This window comes from Cryptomeria japonica, chromosome 8, assembly GCF_030272615.1.
Source record: "Cryptomeria japonica chromosome 8, Sugi_1.0, whole genome shotgun sequence".
NCBI classification, from domain to species: domain Eukaryota; kingdom Viridiplantae; phylum Streptophyta; class Pinopsida; order Cupressales; family Cupressaceae; genus Cryptomeria; species Cryptomeria japonica.
In genome coordinates, this window is record NC_081412.1 from 413,574,059 (window position 1) to 413,598,625 (window position 24,567).

The following is a 24,567-nucleotide window of genomic DNA, read 5'->3' on the forward strand; positions in this document are numbered from 1 at the left end:
TATTTGGGTCAAAGGTACACATTGTGTTTGTGTATGTCCCATAAAAGGATTCATGGTTGCATAACTAGGAGGTTGTTGGAAGGTACCATGATTATAATTTTGTGTTGTGCATTCCACTAGGTATCGTGAAATAAGTGATATGTGAACCCATGTTTGGTGGAGTTGTACTTGTTGTATTGGTAAGACCTAGATTTTCATTTTGGTGACTATATGTCGATCCTATAGAATAGGAAACCAGAGGTTGGGTTGCACTTGTTGCTTGTGTTTGAATAGGTGCTAAGTGTTAGGGGTCCCACAGATACTGAGAGGGGGGGGGGGGGGTGAATCAGTATCTAACCGGTAATTAGAATTTCTTAACTTAAAACATGCAGAACATAATATAACAGTGTACCGCTATGCAAGAAATAATGTAATAAATAGAATCAAGAAATCCACATGAAAAGCACACCATAACACAAGATTTTTATGAGGAAACCTAGTGTGGGAAAAACCTCGGTGGGATTTGTGACCCACAATATTCACTCACTGGCCAATAAGAGAATATTACTTACAATAGGGGCCTGCACATGCAGGAAGGCCAACTGCCTAGAGCTCACTGCTCAATGAAAAGTCTCACTGACTTACAATAAGGATTATACAAATCCAATATCTTGTACTGCTTTACAATAGTATCTTCAATGCCTGATTCAGTACCGGTTCCTGCTCTGTTCTTTACATATACCCCTTGACCTATATTTTGCACTTTAGGTCTGCCTAATATTTTCCTTAATGCTTCTACATTATTCATTACAAATGTCTACAATGATCTCTTTTATATATAAGAGTCATTTTACAATTTGCCAAGTCAGATTACAATAATAAACAAATATAATATAATAAAAATCCTATCGGCCTTTGTGCCGGTATACTTCCTTTCTTCTGTGCCGGTGCCGGTGTCCTGAGTGCCGGTGTAGAGTGTGATCTGCTAATGCCGGTATAATGCCTTTGCCAGTGTTATAAGATTGCAAGGTTGCCATCAATGACAAAATCTTCAATCACATACAATGTCTCATTGGAGTGTGCATATGCCAACAATCTCCCCCTTTGGCATTGATGGCAACACTCATGAGAAATTTCAAAAAGTATCCAAAAATGTGTAGTCCAAAAATGTTACCAAAAATGTGTGTGCTCCCCTTGAGCATATGATTCCTGTCTGTGATTTGAATTTTCTCATCCCACTACTCCCCCTTTGGCATCAATGACAAAGGTTGTCAAAATGTCAGTAGAGTTTGTGGTTTCAACCTTGTAGCTGGGTAGTTATAATTTGAAAAAGATCTCCCAAAATCAAGTTTATACTATCCATAAACTTCTTGCTATCCTTTATTGCTGTCTCTATTCTCTTCACTGTACCGGTGAGATGTTGCAAATGCTCTACCAGTGTTTTGCTTCCCTGTATTAATGCCTTAGAAATTTCCTTCCACAGAGATGCTAGATAGTCCAATCTTGGACTTAGTTTAGATCTCAAATGTTTTGCCTTATTTATTATTCTTTCTTTCTCTCTTTCCAATTTGAGTAGTTCTTCCTCAAAATTTGTTATCTTCTCTTCAAAAACTGATAGTGTATCAGGTGAGTTGACAAAACTATCTGCAAGTTTATTGATCTCATCCTGTACCTTTCTCATTTTCTTGTCAATATCTACAGTCAAAAAGTTTGTTTTACAGGTATCTTTGTACTCTTTCAACAAATTACATAATTCCGGTAGAAGTGTGTCAAAATCTCTGTTACACTTCTTTATTTGCTCATCAAAGAATTTATGTTTTTCAACTTCTACTTTATCCTTCACTGACTCTTCTTTTATTTTCTCAATGTTTTCTGAGATATATTTACACAATGTATCCAATTGTCCTAAAGAATCTTTATTGTCTATATCACAATTGGGAGCAATTACCTTCAAAATTGGTATGGAATCATCAATTGCCTTGTAAGCTTGTGAGCTGCAGTCGGTTATTTTCTTGATTGAATCTAATAATACCTTAATCACATTGGTTGACTTGTATCCTAATGATGATCCAACAATCTAAGTACCGGTGGAAGTAACCAAGATTGTATTGACCTCTGGTAGGTCAGTTTGTGTCTGCATTTCTTTAAGCACTGGTTTTCCTACTTCACTAGTTGCCGGTGGCACTGTTTCCTTATGTACCTATTCGGGTTGTTGTTGTTTTGGAGCCTTTATCTCTATTTGTTTCTCAGTATGTTTCATTGCCTCAGTCTTTGTCTCAGTCTCTACCTTTTTCTCTTCATCCTCTGTCGGTTTATCAGTTTCCCCTGCTTCCGGAGGCTCACTAGCCATATCTGACTTATCAGTTGTATCTTTGTCTACTACTATGTTGATCTTTTGAGTATCAACATCCATAGTATATAGGACTTCAGAATTAGGATTATTATCCTTTACATCCATACTCTCGGCTGCCGATGGATCTTCAATAGTTGTTGTTTTTACCGGTGGAGTATTTAAAGAAGGTGGGGGTAAGTTGTCTCTAACCTTGATACTTGGTGGTCCACCAACTTTTCCTTTGCCCTTGTCTCTATCTTTCTGATATACCTTTATAGGTTTGGGGTTCCTGTATTCTTGTTGTTTATCTTTCTCAACTAGGAATATATCCCATCCATCTTTTGTTTCCTCTATCACCTCATTAACTCTTCCTGCCATTAGTGAAATATACCGGTGTGCAGTAGAGAATACTGATCGGTTGGCCTTTGCAATCAGATCATCAATTTCTTGTGGAGAGTTTACCGGATATACAACAATTAGCTTCTCAATTTTTATTTTCTTATCCAATTCTATCACTTCTTGTCTTCTTGCCTCAAGTCTGTTGAATAATTCATCAGGAATTTCATTGACTACTTCCATCAAAAATTTCTTGTAGATATCCATATGTACTATAACACTATGTTCAACTTGTTCTTTCTCATCAGTTGTTAGAGTGTCATATATTTTCTCTATGTTCTTCAGTTTACCTTCCTCTATGGTTTCATTCAGTAGTATATCAAGAGGGGCCAAGTCTTTGTTTGTCCTTTTCTTCTTCTTGGATGTCAGTTTCTTCTTTGGTGTGGCCTTTCTTACTGGAGATCTCACTGCTTGTTACTTTTTCCTTGTCCTCCTAGGTGAAGGTGTGGTTGCCGATGAGGGATCTCTTTTTCTTACAACTCTTTTGAAATTTGTAGGCATGTCACTTCTTGAAGAAGTACCTACCAGTGATAGGTGAGTTTTAGGCTGTGGAGCTACTAACTCATCCTTTGTTATGCCGGTTTTCTTCAATACATCTTCTTTGATGGCTTTTGCTTGTCTGGACCCTTTCCTTACAACTGCCTCAACCTTTTTCACCCTTTTCTTTGATTGAATTTGACTTTCTATGGTTTTAGCACTACCAAATACTTCTTCCTTGGGTTCTCTGGGGGCTTCTAGAAGTGCTTTAGCATATGTTTCAACTATGTGATCATCTATTTCATAGCCCATCTCGGTTACCCAAACTATCCTTGGGATGATCGCTTCCATCCAGATTTCATCTTTCTTGATGACAAAGCATATATCATCTTGGTATTTTTCTACAATCTTCTGTGATAACCTTGTTTTCCTTGTTTTCACCCATGTTATTGAATAGTTCAGTCAATTGTTTGCCTACTGGTATGTCATATCCAAGTTCTTTGTAACCTATACCAGGAACCTATTTTGTTATGTGTAGCATTAGGCATACTAACAGATTTCCAAATCTGAAAGTTCCTTTCTTGTCCTTCTTGATCTTTCCAAGATTGTCAATTAATTTATACTTTAACCACTCACATATGTCAATTTTTTCATTATCTTTGACCATATCATAAGCACTCTGAATGCATAAGCTTGAAACTGAATTGAGTCTATTAGCATGAGTAGCTTTATACCCTGATATCATATTGATGAATCTCAAATTGATATCTTTTACATCATTAACTCTTAGAGACCTCTTGTCGAATGTTGCACCAGTTAGGTTTATAACTAGGTCATTGGAAACCTTCTTGGTTTTATCTGGTCTTTTAATGGTGGTTGGTAACCCTGTGACAGCTTTCACAGCTTCCTTAGTGATCTTATGGATTGCATCTAACAAGAAAAATTCTCCATGTACCCTGCTTAAAACTATCCTAATCACATCCTTGGGAAATTAAGGAATGCTAAGGATTTCTGTAAATCCTAGGGTCTCAATGACCTTGTGTTCATCCTTTATATTGCTGGTTTTATACATGGTTTTAATTTCCTCATCTCCTAACTCTTCAATGTTGTAGTGGATGTACATTCTAGGGTCTTCAGCATAAACAACTCCCTTAGGAATTTGAGAAAAAGCACCTAAGGTATCATACTTCTTTGCTATCTCAGGAACTAACTGAAATACGGGCCTAGGTCTTTTTATTAATTCAACAACAGTAGGGTTTTCTATATATTCAATTGCAGAGGTGGATGCCATGATTAAATACCTTTTACTGCCTTGGATGGATGATTGCTTGGAGTGTTCTTTCTTCTTGCTTGAAATGCCTTCGCTCGGAGTCTTCGTGCTCTTCAAAAATTTGAAATCTCAGTGAAATAAAATGGAGCCAAAACTTTAACTTTATAATGTCTTTTCGCCATCTACCACATTAATTGCATGCCGGTTAAGTATTCACTTAACATTGTTTGCCGGTAATAAGTAATTTCCAACTTCTTATCTCTAACCGAGGGAATAATAGCACATGTCATTAGATTGCCAAACCCTCAAGGAAACTTTCTTCAATTAGATGAAGAACTTTCTGCTAGTGGAGCACTGCTTTGTAATTTCGGTGAAGCATCACTCTATCCTGCCAGTGAAGCATTGGTTGGTTCTACTAGTGGAGGAGTATTCCCAATGTTTAAATCAGCTTTTCTAATCCATTGTTTTGAGAATTCTTGCTTAACTTCTTCAACTTTTTCTTTACCTTTCAAGCTAGAACTTTTGTTGTCTACCGATGTTCCTTTACTTCTACAAAATTTAGCAATATGCCCAATCTTATTACATGCATAACAAGTTACATTATTCTTCTGAATAGCTTTCCCATAACCTATGTCAGTTTGTGTTCTGCATTGATTAGATAAATATCCAAATCTTCCACAAACATAACATCTGACATTCATTTTGTAGTTTTCAGAGTTGTAACCAACTTTGTTGCATTTAGAACATTGACCGGTGGTTGTGTTGATATTCTGATAATTTCTAGATCTACATTCATTTGCTCTATGACCATACTTATTACAGTTAAAGGATTTTCCATTGAATTTATAAGCATTAGGTTGTCTTACCGGTTTGCTGTGATCCTGAGTATTTGCAGTACCAGAGCTTTCACAAACTTCAAAGCCAATTCCAGAAGTGTCAGCTTTAGGTTTTTGATTCTTCAGCAAGGTGCCAAGTTCCTCTGAGCTTTTCTTGAATTTTTCTTTGTGTTGATTTGCAATTTCCAATTCTCTTTCTAAGATTTCTTTTTGTCTCATTAGTTCATTTGAGTCATTCTGAGTATGCATCAGATCTGTCTTCAACATGTCATTTTCATAGCTAAGTCTTGTGTTCTCATTTTCTGCATCACTTAGTCTTTTGGTCAATTCTTCTTCATTCTTCTTCCTATCCTCAATCTCTTTGCAAAATCTCATAGTCATATCTTTCATCTCATTTTTTGTTGTCATGTTCTCTTGTTTCAATTTGCTTATCATATCATTAAGTGATTCCTTTTCATCATTCTCATTTTGCAATTTTTCACAAAGTTCTCTTCTCTTATTTCTTGCAACAGTAAAATTTTCTTGAAGTGCCTGAATGATATCCTGAGCTGCCCTTAAATCATCTTCTAGTTTGATATTTTTCAATTTCTCTGCATCATAGTCTATAAGAGCTCCTTCTAGTTGCTTCATCAGATTTTCCATCTTTACTAGTGTCAAAATCTTCCTCAAGCTATTAGGCTTTTGAAAATAGAGGACCAAGCTTTGATACCAATTGTTAGGGGTCCCACAGATACTGAGAGGGGGGGGGGTGAATCAGTATCTAACCAGTAATTAGAATTTCTTAACTTAAAACATGCAGAACATAATATAACAGTGTACCAGTATGCAAGAAATAATGCAATAAACAGAATCAAGAACATCCACATGAAAAGCACACCATAACACAAGATTTTAATGAGGAAACCCGATGTGGGAAAAACCTCGGTGGGATTTGTGACCCACAATATTCACTCACTGGCTAATAAGAGAATATTACTTACAATAGGGGCCTGCACATGCAGGAAGGCCAACTGCCTAGAGCTCACTTCTCAATGAGAAGTCTCACTGACTTACAACAAGGATTATAAAAATCCAATATCTTGTACTGCTTTACAATAGCATCTTCAATGCCTAATTCAGTACTGGTTCCTGCTCTGTTCTTTACATATACCCCTTGACCTATATTTCACACATTAGGTCTGCCTAATATTTTCCTTAATGCTTCTACATTATTCATTACAAATGTCTACAATGATCTCTTTTATATATAAGAGTCATTTTACAATTTGCCAAGTCGACTTACAATAATAAACAAAATATAATATAACAAAAATCCTATCGACCTTTGTGTCGGTATACTTCCTTTCTTCTGTGCCGGTGCTGGTGTCCTGAGTGCTGGTGTAGAGTGTGATCTGATGATGCCGGTATAATGCCTTTGCTGGTGTTATAAGATTGCAAGGTTGCCATCAATGAAAAAACCTTCAATCACATACAATGTCTCATTGGAGTGTGCATATGTCAACACTAAGACACTTGATATTATCGGTATGGTTTGTGTTGGTATACTAACATTGATCACCGAAGATGATGCACTTGTTTGAAAGTTTACATTTGTATTGACATTTGTTTGGATAGGTACGTTTTGAGGAAAACTGGAGGTCATTGCTTGCATTTGTGTTATGGGCGGTGTTTGACTGTTATCTTGACCTAAAGTTTTTCCTAGTGGTAAGATCTTTGTGACATCAAAATCTTTAGGTAGTTTTGCCCCATTTTGTAATAAAGGTGGGAGATATTTATCCCTATCACTATGTATAAGTGCATCTAAGATCATAAGGACATGTGGATCTTGTTGAGCTGATTCAATTTATTCATTTGTTAAATGCTCTTGTAATTCATTTAGGATAGACATTGCTTGAGAACTTGATTGTTGACTAGTTGATATGTCCATATTCTAAGTTGGATTTACAGACTGGTCGTTGTTTGGGTCCATTATACCTTTTGCCTTTTGTGACCTTGTCACAGACATTTAAGACTACTATATGAGGGTGCTTTAATGCAAGACGATGACTAATGCTAGACTATAGACATAGATATGAGGTATGGAAAACTAGACTAGACTCTCTATTGGGGATTTTGACGCGAGACCTGTTGAGCATTTCTGGATTTCTGTAATGCAATTTTTCCATTTCTTGTCTTAGATGTTCTGTCTCAATCTCTCTATCAATTCTATGGGCAATCCTAGACTTGATATTTATCTCATACTCGATTCCTATATACCGAGGTCCGTTTCTCCTTGAATCCCAGGCTAAGTTAGCTAGACCGTCAATGATTTCTCGTTGACCACCGTTTGGTACTAGAATAGGTTTCTCAAAGGGGAGAAAACCATCACCTATTAGACCCATTATGGCACATGCTATGACTCTATAAATGATATTGGACTAAGAAAGACATATATGAGATCTAGATGAAGACGTATATGGGGATGATAATGTGGACATAAAATGAGGACTATGCAATGGCTGTGGATGATAATGAGGACATAAATGAGGACTATGCAAGGACTTATGATGATAGTAAGGACGTAAGAAAGGACTTATGATGATAGTAAGGACATAAATGAGGCCATGCAAGGACTTCCTAGGGTCACAAGTGTATAAACCTTTGAGTTTTGACATTTCAAAAAAAAATGGACTTTGTTTTCAGTAATTCTATGTATAAGACCAGTTTCATGGTTTCTTCAAGTCTAAGAACAATTGTTTGGAGGTAAATATAGCTGACTGAACTGGTTTTTCAAAGAATCTCAAAAAATTCAGAGATACGTAGGATAGGGCTTGAAATAGCTGAAAGGAATGACTCAATATCGATCTGATACAATGATACATATAAAAGGACATAATACAATCTTAGGCTGGAAAGTGGGATCCATTCACTAAGGCCCCCACAACAAAATACCGAAACAAGATGGACAGATAGAGAGTCTAGCAGCACTGGCTCCACTCCACGATACACACTTGTCGGGCATGCTAGTCTCTCTTACCCCGAAGATCCGAAGATCTTATCACTGAGGGATTTATGTCTCATAATGTAAGGTACATGAGGGGTATCTATGGGGTATGATCTGCACTCCTAGAATTATTGGATGTGGGATTTAGGGCTACTAAATTGGTTCGTGGTATAAGGTTTCGAGGGGTCCCAATCCAACAACGGATTCTCAGAGAAAGCCACTTAAGACTTTAGTTGAGCTTATCAGTGTAGGGAAGGCCCCCATATACGTCAAATTCACTCAAACTCTAGCCGCTTGACCAACATATTTATATAGCGGCTCAAAAAACCCGCTCGAGAGTACGTTGGGAGAGATGATATCCCCAACGCATCCCAATTTGAAGTACCTCTATGGGGTGATGAAATCCCCAGTCAAACATAACCCTCACTACGTGGAATAAAATAAAATGGGATGTCGTTGTCACCTCCTTCCTTTCTCCCAAAACCCCGAAGGTAGGTGGAAAGTTAGTTAATGCAACAGTAGGTCCACCCCAAACACGATAAAAATTCTTTACCTTAAAAAAATCAAATGTGATTTAATCTAATGCAACCTGATTCACGTCCCTTTTTATAGCCCAAATTTAGGTGTTGAATATGCATGTGCATGTCCATTTTAAACACCAAATTGAAATATGAAGGCATGCATGTCAATTTTAACCATTGTTGATTTTAAGCCCAAATTGAAGTGTTATACATGCATGTCAATTTTAGCCAATGTTAATTTTAAGCACCAAAAGACAAAGCGTGAGATTATGCATGCATGTCCATTTTAACTATTGTTGATTTTAAGCACCAAAAGATGAAGTTTGAGATTATGAGTGCAATTGATCTAATACTAATTCTATCCTTTCTATAAATTCTCCACAAGCTGCAAACAAATGATTAGTAGTAAAATCAAATCGATAGAAGACAAAAATTAAAAAATTGACATAAACGAATGCGTGACAATACCTGCGCGAGTTGCGTCACACTTACAGACCCAATGCGTGAACATAACATAGCGAATGCGTAATTCTGATAGCTCGAATGCGTGACAATAATAGATCAATTGCATAATCCAAACATGATGATTGCATGACAGACAGGCAGATAACACAAAAAAAAAAATTAAGCTAAACCCAATTAGAAACCTACAAAACCAATTGTGAGGCCCTACCTAAATCTCTCACCATCCATTCAATATTAATCAAATCATATTTAACTTAATATGAGAGAACTTGTTGGCATTTTTGATGTTTATGATGTGATTGTCATTGATGGACACACACTTGCATTGAGATCTCCTTTATATGTATGAGCCTAAGCTCAACCGGAATATGTTACAACCGGTATGTTGTATTATAGTCGTTAGACTATTGGTGTTTTGCAGAATGTGTAAACTGGTCTGAAGCGGTATGTTGACCCCAAGCGGTATGAGGTATTAAAGCGGCATAACACATTTTTACCAGTCTTCATTTTGTCAAACCAACAATCGGCATTTTGGTTGAACCGACATTTTGTATGAACCGGTAATACTTTGCGATGAGTTACCAACCAACATTTTGTGATGAGTTACCATCCACCGATTATTTGATGGTACTGACACTTTAACGGTGCTTTTTGTGTCATGTTACCAAGTATGTCCAGGTTCATTGAACCTAGGAAATTGTAATGTAATCCTATTGGACTGACATGAAATCAGATTCCTTTATAAGGACATCATGTCTAGGGTTTTAGGTTGTTGATGTGGTTGTTGCGAAAGTTTATGTTGTTGCTAGTGTTTAAGGTGGTTGAGGATTTAGAGAGAGTATGAATGTGTAGAAGACTAAAGTAATGCTGGAATGCATTAGGAACGAGCTATCAAGGATCTAACCAAGCAATTTGTGCTATTAGCTAGATCGATCACTTGTTGATTACTCACATCTTTGACAAGTTTGTAGCCCTTAACCGGGTAGGCCCAAAAGCCTTTTGGAAATCCTCTAACAAGGTGGTTCACATCTATGGATCTAAAATCCTGTAGCAAGGTAATCTTTAATCGGACTTATCTCCTAACAGAGATTGAGATTCCTAACAGGATCTGTTCTAGTAAAGAACATTGTAAGACCTTAACCAGTCTGGTTCCTGTTCTGCAGATAGTTACTTGTGAGTTCCATCTCACCATGGTTTTTCCCATTTGGGTTTCCACATCAAAATCTCATGTGTTATGGTGTTTGTGCTTTTGTGGGTGAATGCATTATTTTCTATTTGGTTTGCATGTGTGCTAACTGGTCTATCTGCTAAATTGTTTTACTGGTTTACTGTTAGCCTTGTAAAGTGTTTAAGTGCAAAGATTTTTGGCATACTAATTCACCCCCCCTCTTAGTATTCATCAGAACTAAGTTGTTATATCTATCAAAGGTTGGTTGATCTTCCTAGTCTTGTATCTACTTTTCTACTTGGAGAACCCTTTGATAGCATTTGGCCTGTCTTCTTTGTTCCTTTGTCCTTCTAGCACTTGAAATCTTGAATTGTACCTTTCGTGCCATAAACTGTTATAATAAAATCATGAAAAATAATCTGTTTCCAGATTTACTCAATTTTAGACAAAATTAAATAGATCAAAGAATAGAAAGGATATGAGAATAGAAACAGTCAAATACCAATTTTCCCTATGAATGCGTGATCTAGAAAGGGTGATTGCATGACCCTGTCAGGTCGAATGTGTGACCCCGAAGGGTGGAATGCGTAACACTGTCTATGCGATTGTGTGATGACAAATTTTTTCTCGAAATCCATGCAAAACCTATAAAAACAAAAAAATCCATACTATCTACAAAAATTACATAGAAATAGAGGAGGTAAATAAGTTGTTGTTCACGTCGGGTTCACCAAAATGTGTGCATGTAAAATTCATCTTATAAAATATCAATTAGAATCAAAGGGAAATCACGAATCCCTATCTAATCAAAGAATTCTAACAAACGAACAATGAAATAACACAATCAAGCAAAATAGGAACTATAAATGAAATCAATTAAAGACTCCCTAATCCATGACTGTGTATAACTTCCATTGCTCTTCTCTTCTCTGTGGTATGATGGCTCTCAGATATTGTGCTGGTAACCTGCAAGTGACACAAAGATTCAAAGTTCGTGATTGTTGAAAATGGAGATTGGGTGTTCAATTTAAAGATTTTTGGAGAAGATTGATTGAAAGGTGGAACAAAATGATCAAGAGGTGGAACTCAAGTGAGCTCATATGCTGATTGATAGTTGAATTGCTGACCTGGTGGTGAAACAAAATAGATTGAATAGATTAATTGAGTCAACTGATTGAGAAAAAGATAACTGAAAGAAGAAAAAGAATGATTGGAGGAAATAAAGAATATGACAAAGAGAACTAGAAGATAAAAATAGAGACTAGAGAGATAAATGATTTAATTAATTAATTTAGCATGTGCTTGCATTTAGACTTAGATTTTGAATTTAATCTTTGTATGAGATTTTAATTCAAATATTGAATTTATTTAATTCAATTTAGTAATTGAATATATTTAGAACTTGACTTTGATTTTCAATTTGGCTTTTGAAATCATGCACATGTAACTAGAATTTGGAAGAAATTAGAAGAAATAAGAAATTAAATGAAATTAGAATTTGGGGATTTGGATTTGAAGAATTAATTAATTAATTAAATAATTTCAAGAAACTATTTAATTATGTAGAAATGGAATTTTAATTAAATAATAAAGATTATTTAAATTAAAGGATTAAAATCATAATTAATTAAATAATAAATATTTAATTAATATTTAGAAAAGGGTTAAATGATTAGATGATTAGAGATAGAAATTGAAAATAGAATTTATTCAAATAATAAAGATTATTTAAATTGGGGAATTAATTAGAATTAATTAAATAATAAATATTTAATTAACATTAGAAAATGGTTAAAATGATTAAATGATGATAGAATCGAAAATAGAATAATTAGTAAGATGATAAGGAAATAAGAAATTAGAAGAATGAGATTAATTAACTTAATTAAAGAATTAAAGAATTATTTAATCAATTAGAGGAATAATTAGATCAATGAGACATTTTTAGGTGTCTACAGATCCTCCTGCAAACACTGAAGTACAAGTTTCATTAGTTGAACAACTGGGTATTCAACTAATAGTGGATAATGAACTGGAAACAGAACAACTGGAGAAACCCCAATCTCCACCGATCATTGAAAATACTCAAAAGGAATCTACTGAGAAAGTTGTCACTCAGTTACCTAGAGAAATAATAGAGATGAACACAGAAAGAGCTATCATTAAGAGTGTACCCCCTAAACCGATGAAGCAGAAGCTACTTGAAGATGATGGTGATGATTCTTTAAGTATTTCAGGACCCATTGACATGAACACTTTGAGTGCATCAGAAATGATGAAGATTTCTAATGTTATGCAATCTCGAGCACACAAGAAGAGACTAAAAAAAAAAAGGATTGAAGAAGAGACAATCCAGAATGTAGTAGAAATTTTATATGATTTACTACCGAAAACAGCTATTGCACATCTTCCTACATACATCAACAAACTTGGTTAGTTAGTTGCAAGTGCATCTGATCAAATCAAGTCACTTGAAGATGTTGCTCAAATGTCTGCTCAGAAGAGCCACAAGAAGAAATATGGAGATAAACTGGAAAAGAACATTGAAAGTGGCAAAATGGCTCTATCTAATAATGGAAGTCTAATGAAGAAAGCTATTGAATCTGGAGGAAAGTATCTTTCCTCTACCTCCAATGTTACTTTCTTTTACTCTGACATTTTTAAGAGTCAAGTTGAAATCGAGCAAGAAATGGAAAGGTTATGCAAGGCATATGTCCCAGTCCAGGACTCCATTCATGCCTTTAACCGGTTTGTAGATGATTTGCATGACAGACTGAACATGAATGATAATGAGAAGGCTAAGATATTCTGATCTCTAAGAGAGCTCAAGAGTCAACTCACCTCACAGGTCGACATTCTTCAGAGAGCCTACTCCAATGCAGAAGCTATTCTTGCTACTCCTGAAACCTGCATGCTAGACTCAATGGAAGAATTTCATTCCCAGTTGGTATCTAAATCTGAGTATACTGCTAACATACTAGAATCATGGGAAAATGCTTTATCCCAGATGAATCAGAACTTCAATGATATTTTTATTAGATTAGCCAGTGCATGAACTTTAAAAAAAAAAAAGTTGTAATATATGTTGAACACTTTGATACAGATTTTTTATATATATGTATATATTTTACTTTATCATTTTGGCATTTTTGTCAAAGGGGGAGTAATAATATGTATGCGTGTTTTTGAATATTTTGTTTTTATACATGCATTAAGGGGGAGTATTGCATTAAAGGGGAATATGAACACATGTGTAAATATGTTGTGTATGCACACTTAGCGGTATTGTATTACTCTAAAATTTTCTAAGTGTTACCATCAATGCCAAAGGGGGAGATTGTTGGCATGATGATGATTATAATGTATTCATTACTTGTTGTCATTGATGAAACATTCTCACACACACATATGATTCCATTGACTACTAGTGTAACTTCATTGGTTTCACTGATAACCGGTATGTTTAAGATTCATCTCTAACTGATACTCTGTGTCAACCGGTATGTGCATAAGAGATAACCCATGGTTACATTAAGTCGGCATCAAAATGAAGATGAAGATGAAGATGAAGATGGAGATCAAGCAGAAGATTCCAGGACAACGGTTCACATGTTTTGTTCCAACCGGTATTGACTGTTCTAACTGGTATCTATTTTTGTGATGAGTTACCAGCACCGTTTTCTTGGCGGTCATTTTTGTGATGAGTTATGTTTACTTGTCTAGATACACTGCACCTAGGAAATTGTGTTTTGATTTCCTATGACCGACATAAGATTTGTATGTCTATTTAAAGACATCTTAGTGAATCATTTGAAACTGATAACTGATATAGAAGAGGAGATTATATGAATACTGATATGCATAAAGAGTGAAAGATTTTGTTGACGAGTGATAAGTGTTAAGATGAAGAGCAGTGTTGAATGTACTTAGAATGATCTGATCAAGTAAACATTGTGCTACTCAAAACAAATCAAACCATTCTTGTTGTTTTCTAATCATTACAACAGAATCAAATTCCCTAATTGGGTAAGATCTAACAAGCTTGATTGTGCAAATCCTCTAACAAGGTGATCCATTAGTTTGGATTCTCAAATCCTCTAGTGAGGTTACTCCTAACAGGGAAGTACTCTTAACAGGGTATAAGTTTCTAATCAAGCTTGGGATCTCTAACAATTTTTTCTCCTAGCAGAGCACTTTGTAAGACCTTAACCGGATAGTTATCTATTACTATAGATAGTTAACTTGTGAGTTCCATGTCACTGTGGTTTTTACCTATTTGGTTTTTCCACGTATAAACACTTGTGTTATGGTGGATATTCTACTTTATGTGGATGTTGTTATTTCATTTTGGATAGCATGTATTTTGTTTAAATGCTTGGTTAAGTTCATCTACTAGTTAGTGTTTGAAATTGTGTTTGTTTTGGTGTCACTGATTCACCCCCCCTCTCAGTGCTTTTCAAGTCCATCATTTAATGCATTCTATGAAGTGAATGGAATCAAAAGACAACTTTCAACACCCCAGACACCCCAACAGAATGGAGTTTTAGAAAGGAAGAACAAAACTATTCTGGATGCAGCAAGAACAATGTTAATGGAAGCAAATCTACTTGATGTGTACTGGAGAGAAGCAGTGAATACAACAGTTTATACTTTCAATAGAGTTCACATCAAAAGTGAAACCGGTAAGACCCCTTATGAACTATGGTTTGGTCATATTCCTACTCTTAAATACTTCAAAATATTTGGACACAAATGTTATATTAGAAGAGATGAGTATATTGGCAAGTTTGATCCTAGAAGTGATGAAAGAATATTTCTTGGTTATTCATCTAAAACCAAGACATATAGATGTTATAATAAAAGGTTACAAAAAATAATTGAGAGTACTAATGTGAAGATAGATGAACACTTTAGAGGAGATTCAAGGTCCGTTGAACCAATAGTTGAAATGATCATAGATCAACCGGTAAAGATTGTACCGATACAAAATGAAGACCTAGTCACACTAACATCATCTAAAAACTGAACAGTGACTGAAGAACAACAGCCTGTGAGTGTTAATTAGAACAAACCCAAGTATGTAAAATTGAATCATTCAGAGAATCAGATAATTGGAGATAAGAATCAAGGTGTTATGACTAGAGGAAGACTGGCAAATGAAGAGTTATGTTTAATTTATCTAGTGTAACCAACATCTATTATTGAAGCCTGTAAGGATGAACATTGGATAAAAGCAATGGAAGATGAATTAGAACAAATTGAAAAGAATAATACTTGGACATTGGTTCCTTGACCTAAAGACAAAAATGTAATTGGAACTAAATGGGTATTTAGGAATAAACTTAATGAATATGGAGAAGTTATTAGAAACAAAGAAAGATTAGTTTGTAAAGGTTATTCATAGAAAGAAGGAATTGATTATAATGAAACCTTTGCACCGGTAGCCAGAATTGAGGTAGTTAGACTATTTCTTGCATTTGTAGCTTATAAGAACTATAAAGTTATCAAATGGATGCTAAATGTGTATTTTTGAATGGAGATCTTGAGGAGGAAGTTTTTATTGAACAACCTGATGGATTTTCTTTGACAGATAATAAGGATATGGTTTTTAGGTCAAGGAAAGCTTTATATGGATTAAAGCAAGATCCCAAAGCTTGGTATGCTAGATTGGATAAATATCTTTTGAAGCTTGGTTACACAAAAGGAAATGCTGACAACAATTTATATTACAAAGTTAACAATGATGATATTTTGGTTATTGAAGTCTTTGTAGATGATATCATTTTTGGAGGTGAAGATGGATTATGTAAGGACTTTGCTAATCAGATGCAAAAAGAATTTGAAATGTCTATGATTGGAGAGATAAAATTCTTTCTAGGTTTGCAAATTTCACAAATAGATAAAGGTATATTCATATGTCAAACAAAGTACTTGAAGGAACTTTTGAAGAAATTTGGTATAGAAAATTCCAAACCAGTAAGTATTCCTATGACTACAACTGACAAATTGACATTGAAGGATGATTCAACTCCTATTAATCTGACAAGGTACAAATCTATGATTGGAGGTTTACTATATTTGACACAAACAAGACCTAATATAATGAATGCAGTATGTATTGTATCTAGATTTCAAAGAAATCCTAAAGAAAATCATGAATCAACAGTTAAAAGGATTTTTCGGTACCTACAAGGCACAACAAATCTTGGTTTATGGTATCCTAAAGATCAAAATTTTGATTTATGTGCACACACTAATACAAATTAGGTAGGTGACATAGATGACAGAAAGAGTACCACTGGCGGTGCATTCTTTCTTGGTAGCAGATTGATTTCATGGATAAGTAAGAAGCAGACTTGTACATCATTATCAACAGCAGAATCAAAATATGTTGCAGCAGCAACTAATTATACTCAGGTTATTATGGATTAAGAAAATATTGAAGGATATAAAGGTAAAATGCAAAGAATCAACAATCATTTATTGTGATAATTTAGCAGCAATTGATGTATCAAAGAATCTGGTATTTCACTCTAAGACAAAGCATGTTTCTATTAAGTATAATTTTTAGAAAGAGAATGTTGAAGCAAATGAAGTGAAATTGGCTTATGTGAATACTAAAGAGCAAATTGCAGATATCTTTACAAGGCCTTTGCCTAAGGAAACATTTGAATATCTCAAAGAGAAGCTTGGGGTAATTTCCCCATCGGCAAAGACTTAGATGTTGAAGATTGGCATCAAACCAACATAAACTAACAAAAAAATCTTTTTCCAACTTTGATGGATGAGAGCTACTTCTCAGGGGGGGTAGTTGGCTGAATGTTAAGTTTTGAATTCTTAACTTCTTTGGCATTTGATGTCAAAGGGGGAGAGATATCTATGGAAAAACATTATTCCTTTGGGGAGAGATTACTCATTGAGGGGGAGATTTTATATACTCTTCGGATATATGTATTTTGGTTTTGGTTTATGTTTCCATCACAAAACTTTGTATTGATCTATCTTTGGGAGATTGATTGGTTTACTGGTTTTGGCATTCTATTTTTGGTACTTAGATGTTTTTCCATCTAGTGTTGCCATCAATGCGAAAGGGGGAGATTGATGGTATTATGGATGAATTTGTCATGTGTTATATTGGTTTTGTCATTAATGTCAACACTTGTCTTCTTGAATGTCTACATTGTTGATTTATCTCTATGGTTATATTGGTATGTTGTTGAACCGGTAATATGGTTCACCGGTATGGTTAGTGGCTCATGCACAGTCACTGGTATGTGCTCACCAACAGGTTATATTATTCATTGACAGTGATGATAACTTGGAGATCATTTGGTCATGTCGAAGACATGGATTGGGAGTTTGGATTTGGTGTTTTGCTTATTGGTCTAACCGAGTTGACAGATTTTCCTCTACCGATAGATAAGTCTAGGTTATGGACCCGTACTCTAGATCAACATGACACGTTATGGAGATTTCTTATTGATTGGATATTGTGGTAAATGTATTGAGCCAACATGTTGTATCACATCAAGACTTATTTGTAATTGATTTAAATGCAATATCTTTAGTGAGCCGACCTATTCATTTGGTCCTAGGTTTTGTATAAATGATTGTAAGATCTTATTGAATATCATAGATATGGTTATGGTATGAGTGTATTCGAATATTGAAGAGCGAAAATAAGTAGACCCTTGGGTGAATCACGTAGACATTATTCGAAGGTTGAAGGAAGGTTATGAAGGTGTTTTGACACTCATGTTCAAAGCTTAACCGGTACTGAATCCAACATTAGAGATGCTATTTTGAGTAGTACATTATCATTGGATTTAACCATCCAATTGTGTAGTCACTGTGACTCCTATTTTGTGATTCAGTGGTGAGCTCTAGGCAGTTGGCCTTTCTGCATGTGCAAACCCCATTTGTATACACATACTATCTGTAGAAGTATCATCTGATTGTGGGTAAGGTTTCCAACTGTGGTTTTTCCCTTACCGGGTTTCCACTTCAAAATCTCTGTGTTATGTGTTGTGGATATTGTTTCTATTTTTGTTTCATGCTTTAAGTTATACCAGGATTGTTATATCTGTTAATTTGTTTTACTGATACTTAGGTTTGGTTTACCGACATTAAGTTTAATTTGGAATAACTTGCATTTGGATTACAATTTATTGACAACTGGTTCACAACTGATTCACCCCCCCCTCTCAGTTGTCCTTCCCAGGACCTAACAACATGAATGCCAACTCCAATGCTTGAATCTTGACCTTTGTTTCTCCTATGCTTGAAGGAAGACTAATTTCTTTCTCACTTGACTTGGATGCTTTATTGATTTATGTTAAACTAAATTTCATGTGTGTGTGTGTGTGTGTGTGGATTACTCAAATGAGAGGGGAAAGCCTCCTTTTATACTTGCCAGTCGAAAAGCACATTAATTTTCTAACATGGGCTGACATAGGGCTAGGTTTCCTTCTTATTTTTTGAAATAGCCAAGGAGACCAAAGCAAGGCCCTATTTAGGAGGACCAATGCATGGCACCCTATTCCTACTAGGGACCAAGGCATCATGCCTTGGTCCTACCCAAATTTGGGTCCATGATAAAGGATTTAAGGGGTGCTTAAAGTTAATATGAAGTCAAATTTGCATGATATGAGCCGAATTAAGTCCTCATAAGGCCTAGGGGTGCAAATTCTAAAGTGAGGACCGAAATATGGTCAAAATTATAAGGGACTACATTTTAGGACAGTACATTTAGCCCCCAATTTAGCGAGACTATGAGACTAAGCATACTCTCAGTAAAGTACAAAGGTACACTTTGAAAGGCTCTCATCAAAATGCTAAGGAGGAAAGACACACTAAGTCCCCAATGGACTTTAGGTATGTTACAACTTCTAGATCAAAATAAAAAGGGACATCATAAGAAAGAGAAACAAAACCATGACTGTAAATCCAATAAGGTTCACTTACCAAGAGTCATGAAAAGAAAAATACGATAATTACAAAGCAAAAGGCTAAGTTAGCTAAGGAAGTTGAGTATTAAGAAGTACAAAGAGAGAAACATTGAGTGGAGTGTATTCCCCCACATTAAAGCGATTTTGCATGCCTTATCAGTAGCAATTGCTTTAAGGTATTATACATTAATATAAAAGCGAAGCACATTATTGCAACAATATGGCCCCCAAGAAGGAAAAATCAAAGGATAATGATCACAAAACACATAAGGGTTCTACTTAACTCTTGGGTTAGTATGCTCTTATGATAAATAATGTATATCATGTATATATATGCATTGGATTTTCCTCATCCCCCAAAGAAAGTAGAACCATTGTGGAAGAAGGGTGCATGTGTCTTTTGAGTCAACATGGGAGATACCAAAAGAGATCTCAATGCTTTTCATTTTCCTCAAGTAGAAAACACTAGGGACAACAAATAGAAGAATTGAGAAATAAATAGAAGAAGGTTATGAGAGAGAGAGAGAGAGAGAGAGAGAGAGAGAGAGAGAGAGAGAGAGAGAGAGAGAGAGAGAGAGAGAGAGAGAGAGAGAGAGAGAATCTCCAACATGAATTAATCTAATCAAGAAAGTCATCTGCATCCCCATATCGTTGAATTTTGGGAAAGTGGACAATATAAGAGGAGCAACATTGAGCACAGTAGATGGAGCTATCACAAGTTCCAAACAAGGACCATGCTCTAATGATGGATCACTTTGTTTGTTACTAGGAGCTAGGATTAATGTTTGTGAAAATTGTTTAGATAAATTATTATCAACATCAATATACTCATATTCATCACTTGAATCAACATTCTTAGCATGAACAACATTTTCATCCATATCTTCATCAAGTTTATTAAAAATAGGATATTTAATTGGAATAGAACATGAACCATCATTTTTTTAAAGTATTTTATGTCTTGGAGATTTAGGTTGAACTTCCTCACTAAGGTCAAGTGAAGGTTGGATAAATGGGATCATGTCAAAATTTGGAGTCTTTGGAGATGATAGAGGTTGAGAAGCAAGTTCAGGAGCTCTAGCACAATATCTCCATCGATGTTCTCTCACACAATGGTTTCTTTTAGTTTTAGCTGAAGTTTGTGAAGGTTTGGGATCAACGGGCATAGGATACTTCTCTTCTTCTAAATAAGGATGCAAAGGAGAAGGTATTTTGGATTGAAAGATAGGGAATGTAAGGTGCTTTCCTTTGTAAGATGAAGGACACAGACCTATGGCATTTAAAGGAGAAGTAGAAGGAGTAGGAAGAAGACTGGGTCCATTGTGATGAGGAGGAATAGATCTATTATGAAGAAGAGGAATGGGATTAGGATCTCTAGGCTTTCTCAAGGATAGGATCATCTCATTCTTCCATCTTTGATAAGATTGAAAAAGAGTATCATTTTGAGGCTTAAGAGGTTAAACTTGCTTATACCAAAAGTAATCAAGATTAATATCCCCTTTTCTAATCTAGGTTACTACATGATATGGTTAATTCTTACAATTTGGTCATTAAGATAGTATTTCAAGCACTTATGAACAGTAGAAGGGGTTGCTTTCATGGAAGAGAGCCAAGGATGTCCCAAATTTACATGAAATTGTTCTGATGTAGAAATAATAAAAATATTAACATCAAAAGATTTAGTACCAACCTTAATGGGAAGGGAAATAGAGCCAGTAGAAGGACAAGAGAAACCATCAAAGATTTTAATTGTCACATCAGATTTATTATATGTCACTTGATGCAATTGTAAGGTATAAAGATATTCTTTAGTTATCACATTTACCATGCATGTGGGATCAATGAGCACACCTCATGAAAGCATGTTTTTTATCCTTGTAGTGGTGTGTAGTGGGCTATCAGGTGCTTCAATAGTCTCACTAGGATCAAATGTATTACATAGGTCCTTAGGAGGTTTATCGATAAGATTTAACACATTATTAGACTCAAGGCCAAGATCATTAGGAGAAAAGGCAAGATGCTCAGACTCAGTCACATTAGTGGAGTGAAAAGACAAAGGATTGGTAAATATTTGGAGATTTTGATTCAAAGGAGCTAAGGATTTGTTTCTTTTGTCATTCACACTAGCTACATATATAGTATTGTTATCAATAAGGTCTTGGATCTTTCTTTTCAGAGAATAACACTTTTCAGTGTCATGATCATGTTGACGATGATATTGGCAAAAGGATTTGGCATCATATTGAGGTGGCAAAGGTTTGGTTGTGGAAATTGATTTGATGGGAGGAAGTTTCAACACATTCTTGTTTAATAGTTTTGTCATAATTCTATGAAAAGATTCAGAAAGAGGAAGTAATTCTTTTCTAAAATACTTGGATAAAGGAGGCACACCCATTGTTGTGGCTGCTAGTTGTGTATTGTTGTTGTCATTGAACTTGATGTATCCTTTGTTTGGTTTAAACTTTACAAAAAAAAATTGAGCACTTTCATTCTTATTAATCGAAGCCATTGAAGGAGATGATTCAAATTGACTCACTTGAAGTTGATAATTATCAAGCACTTTGTACAACTGCATAAAGGAAGTAAACTCAAAAAAGAGAAGCTTATCCCTAATGTCTTTTTGTAAATTAGAAATGAAAATTATTTGAACATATTGATCAAGCATAGGATAAGAAATTTGAGAATACAAATGTTTATATCTACCAATAAAATCAGTTACTTTTTCTTTAACATCTTACTTACAATGCATTATATCAATCAAAGTAATTTTGGGACCAATATTATTGTGAAATTGTTGAATGAAAGTGTTAGCTAATTGTTGAAATCACATGGTAGAATAAGGAGGTAAAGAACAATACCATTGCAAAGATTTATCTCTAAATGTTCTAGTAAACAATTTACCCAGAAGTCTTTGATCATAGGAAAAATCACTACACAAAGTTTGAAATGTTTTCACATGAGTCATATGATCACCTTTTCTATTATAAAGCTCCAATTGAGGAGCTTCCGTATTTTTAGGGGGGAGAACATGAACAATGTCATTAGATAATAGGCTCACTACATCAAATGTGGACACATTATACTTTCATTGGTTTATGGAAGCTATTCTTCATTGTAAGGATGGCACAGTTTGAGTTAGGCTATTAATGGTTGCTTCGGTGGATGAGTTGAAATTGGATATGTTGGATTGAGTTTGAGGAGTAACATTGTTAAAAGTAGGAGTTTGAAAATAAGGAGATAGGATACTATGATAGGTAGGTATGGGAGATGATTGGGTAACAAATGGAAGACTCATGGAAGGAGGGATGAAGTAATTTTGATTATTAATGTTGCCCCCTTTACTAACATGTGTAGGAATAACATTTTATGTGGAAGTAGCCATGATGTTGGATGTGAAAGTAGGTACACTAGGCATAGACGTAGGCATGGGAATAGAATGATTAAATTCAATGGGAGGTTGAGTGTAACCAAGGGCTTCAACAAAACTTTTCAAAGGCATGATATTAGTGTCAACAATATGAGTAAGGCCACACAACAAATCAACACCAATTTTATCACTTTGAACCATTCATTTAATCCTTCAATCAATGGGATAGTCTCACTTTCCGAGTATTGTTGACTCTTCCATTGTTGAAGATATTCAAGTTCATTGTCAATCTTCTCTAATTGGTCAACAAAAACCCTAGTTAGTGATTCACCCTCATCATGAGAATTATATAAAGAATGGGGATAAATGACATCATTTGTTGCAATAGAAGAACCACCCACATTCTCATGAAACAAGTTATCCAAATTAGGCTCCATATCCTCAGTAACTAAACATTGGGAAGCCTTAATTCTACAACTTCTCATGAGAATATTATAGGTAGGACTAATAGTAGTAAAATTCATGCACAAAGGAGGGAAATTTGAATTTGAATTTGAAAATTATGATTAAGCAATACAAAATTTTGTGAAGATGATAACCAATTAATTAAACAATTTGATTTGTGAATTTGAAAGAGAAATGTATTCATAAAAAATAAATCTAAAAAATTAAATTAAAATTTATGCAACCCTAACGGTAAATTTTAGAATTATAAATTAGGGTTTCTGTAAATTCAACCACTAAATTTATGTAGTTCAATTTGAAAATGAGATCTAGGAGAGAAAAATTGAATTTCAAATTAAATGAATAATCAAATCTGAAATGATAAACCCAAGTTAGATAACCCACAAGCTCAATTTTAGAATTAAAAATTAGGGTTTTTGTGAACTCAATCATTAAATTTTTAAAATTCCATGAAAATTTAAACTTGCAAATGTAAATTTGAATTGTATAAACACTTAGATCTGAAAACAAAAATCAAAATTACAGTTGTAATGAGTCAGGTTCACCAAAATGTAATAGTGAAAAATTAGGGTTTCCACCATAGAAGGAAGAAACCACTAATTTATGACTTAGAGTATTACATTCAAAAGAGGGTTCCAATCCAATAGATCTAGTCACAAACAAGCAAAGATTAGGACTAAGAATTCTAATTGGATTGGAGGGGTGGTTGATGGATAAACCTTTTTTGTAAGTTGAATTGTTGAAATTAGGGTAAAGTGATGAAAATGAAGGTAAAATGTGATAACAGTAAGCTACAATCATCAGATTGAGCCACAAAACTAGATTTCAGCAATGTAAGTAGATTCAGACTTATTCCCAAACAGAGCTCCTAAAAATAAGGGACCATTATTCCCATGCCCAGGTCCTCTGAACTTTTTGTACTCTAATGGGAAATCGATTTTCTACTATAAATAATACTTATCCTGAAGATCACAGCTCCGTACCTATTCTGTGCACACATAAAGTGGGAGAAATAGGTTGGGAATAGGGATTTTGGAATTAACAATGAAATAGAAATGAAAGATAAGTGAATTGCAGTAATGGAAATGTTCTCCTTTTGAGGGAGATGCTAAATGATGACTAAAAACACAAATGATATACCTCCTTGTGAAGTTTTATTTGTCTCCACATGAAATTAGGGTTTTATGAAGTCTTCAACAATATGGAACATGAATGTCAACCCCAACACTTGAATCTTGACCTTTGCTGCTCTTATGCTTGAAACTAAATTTATTCCTTCCTCACTTGACTTGAATGATTGATTGATTTATGTTGAACTAAATTTTATGTGTGTGTGGATTACTCAAATGAGAGGGAAAAG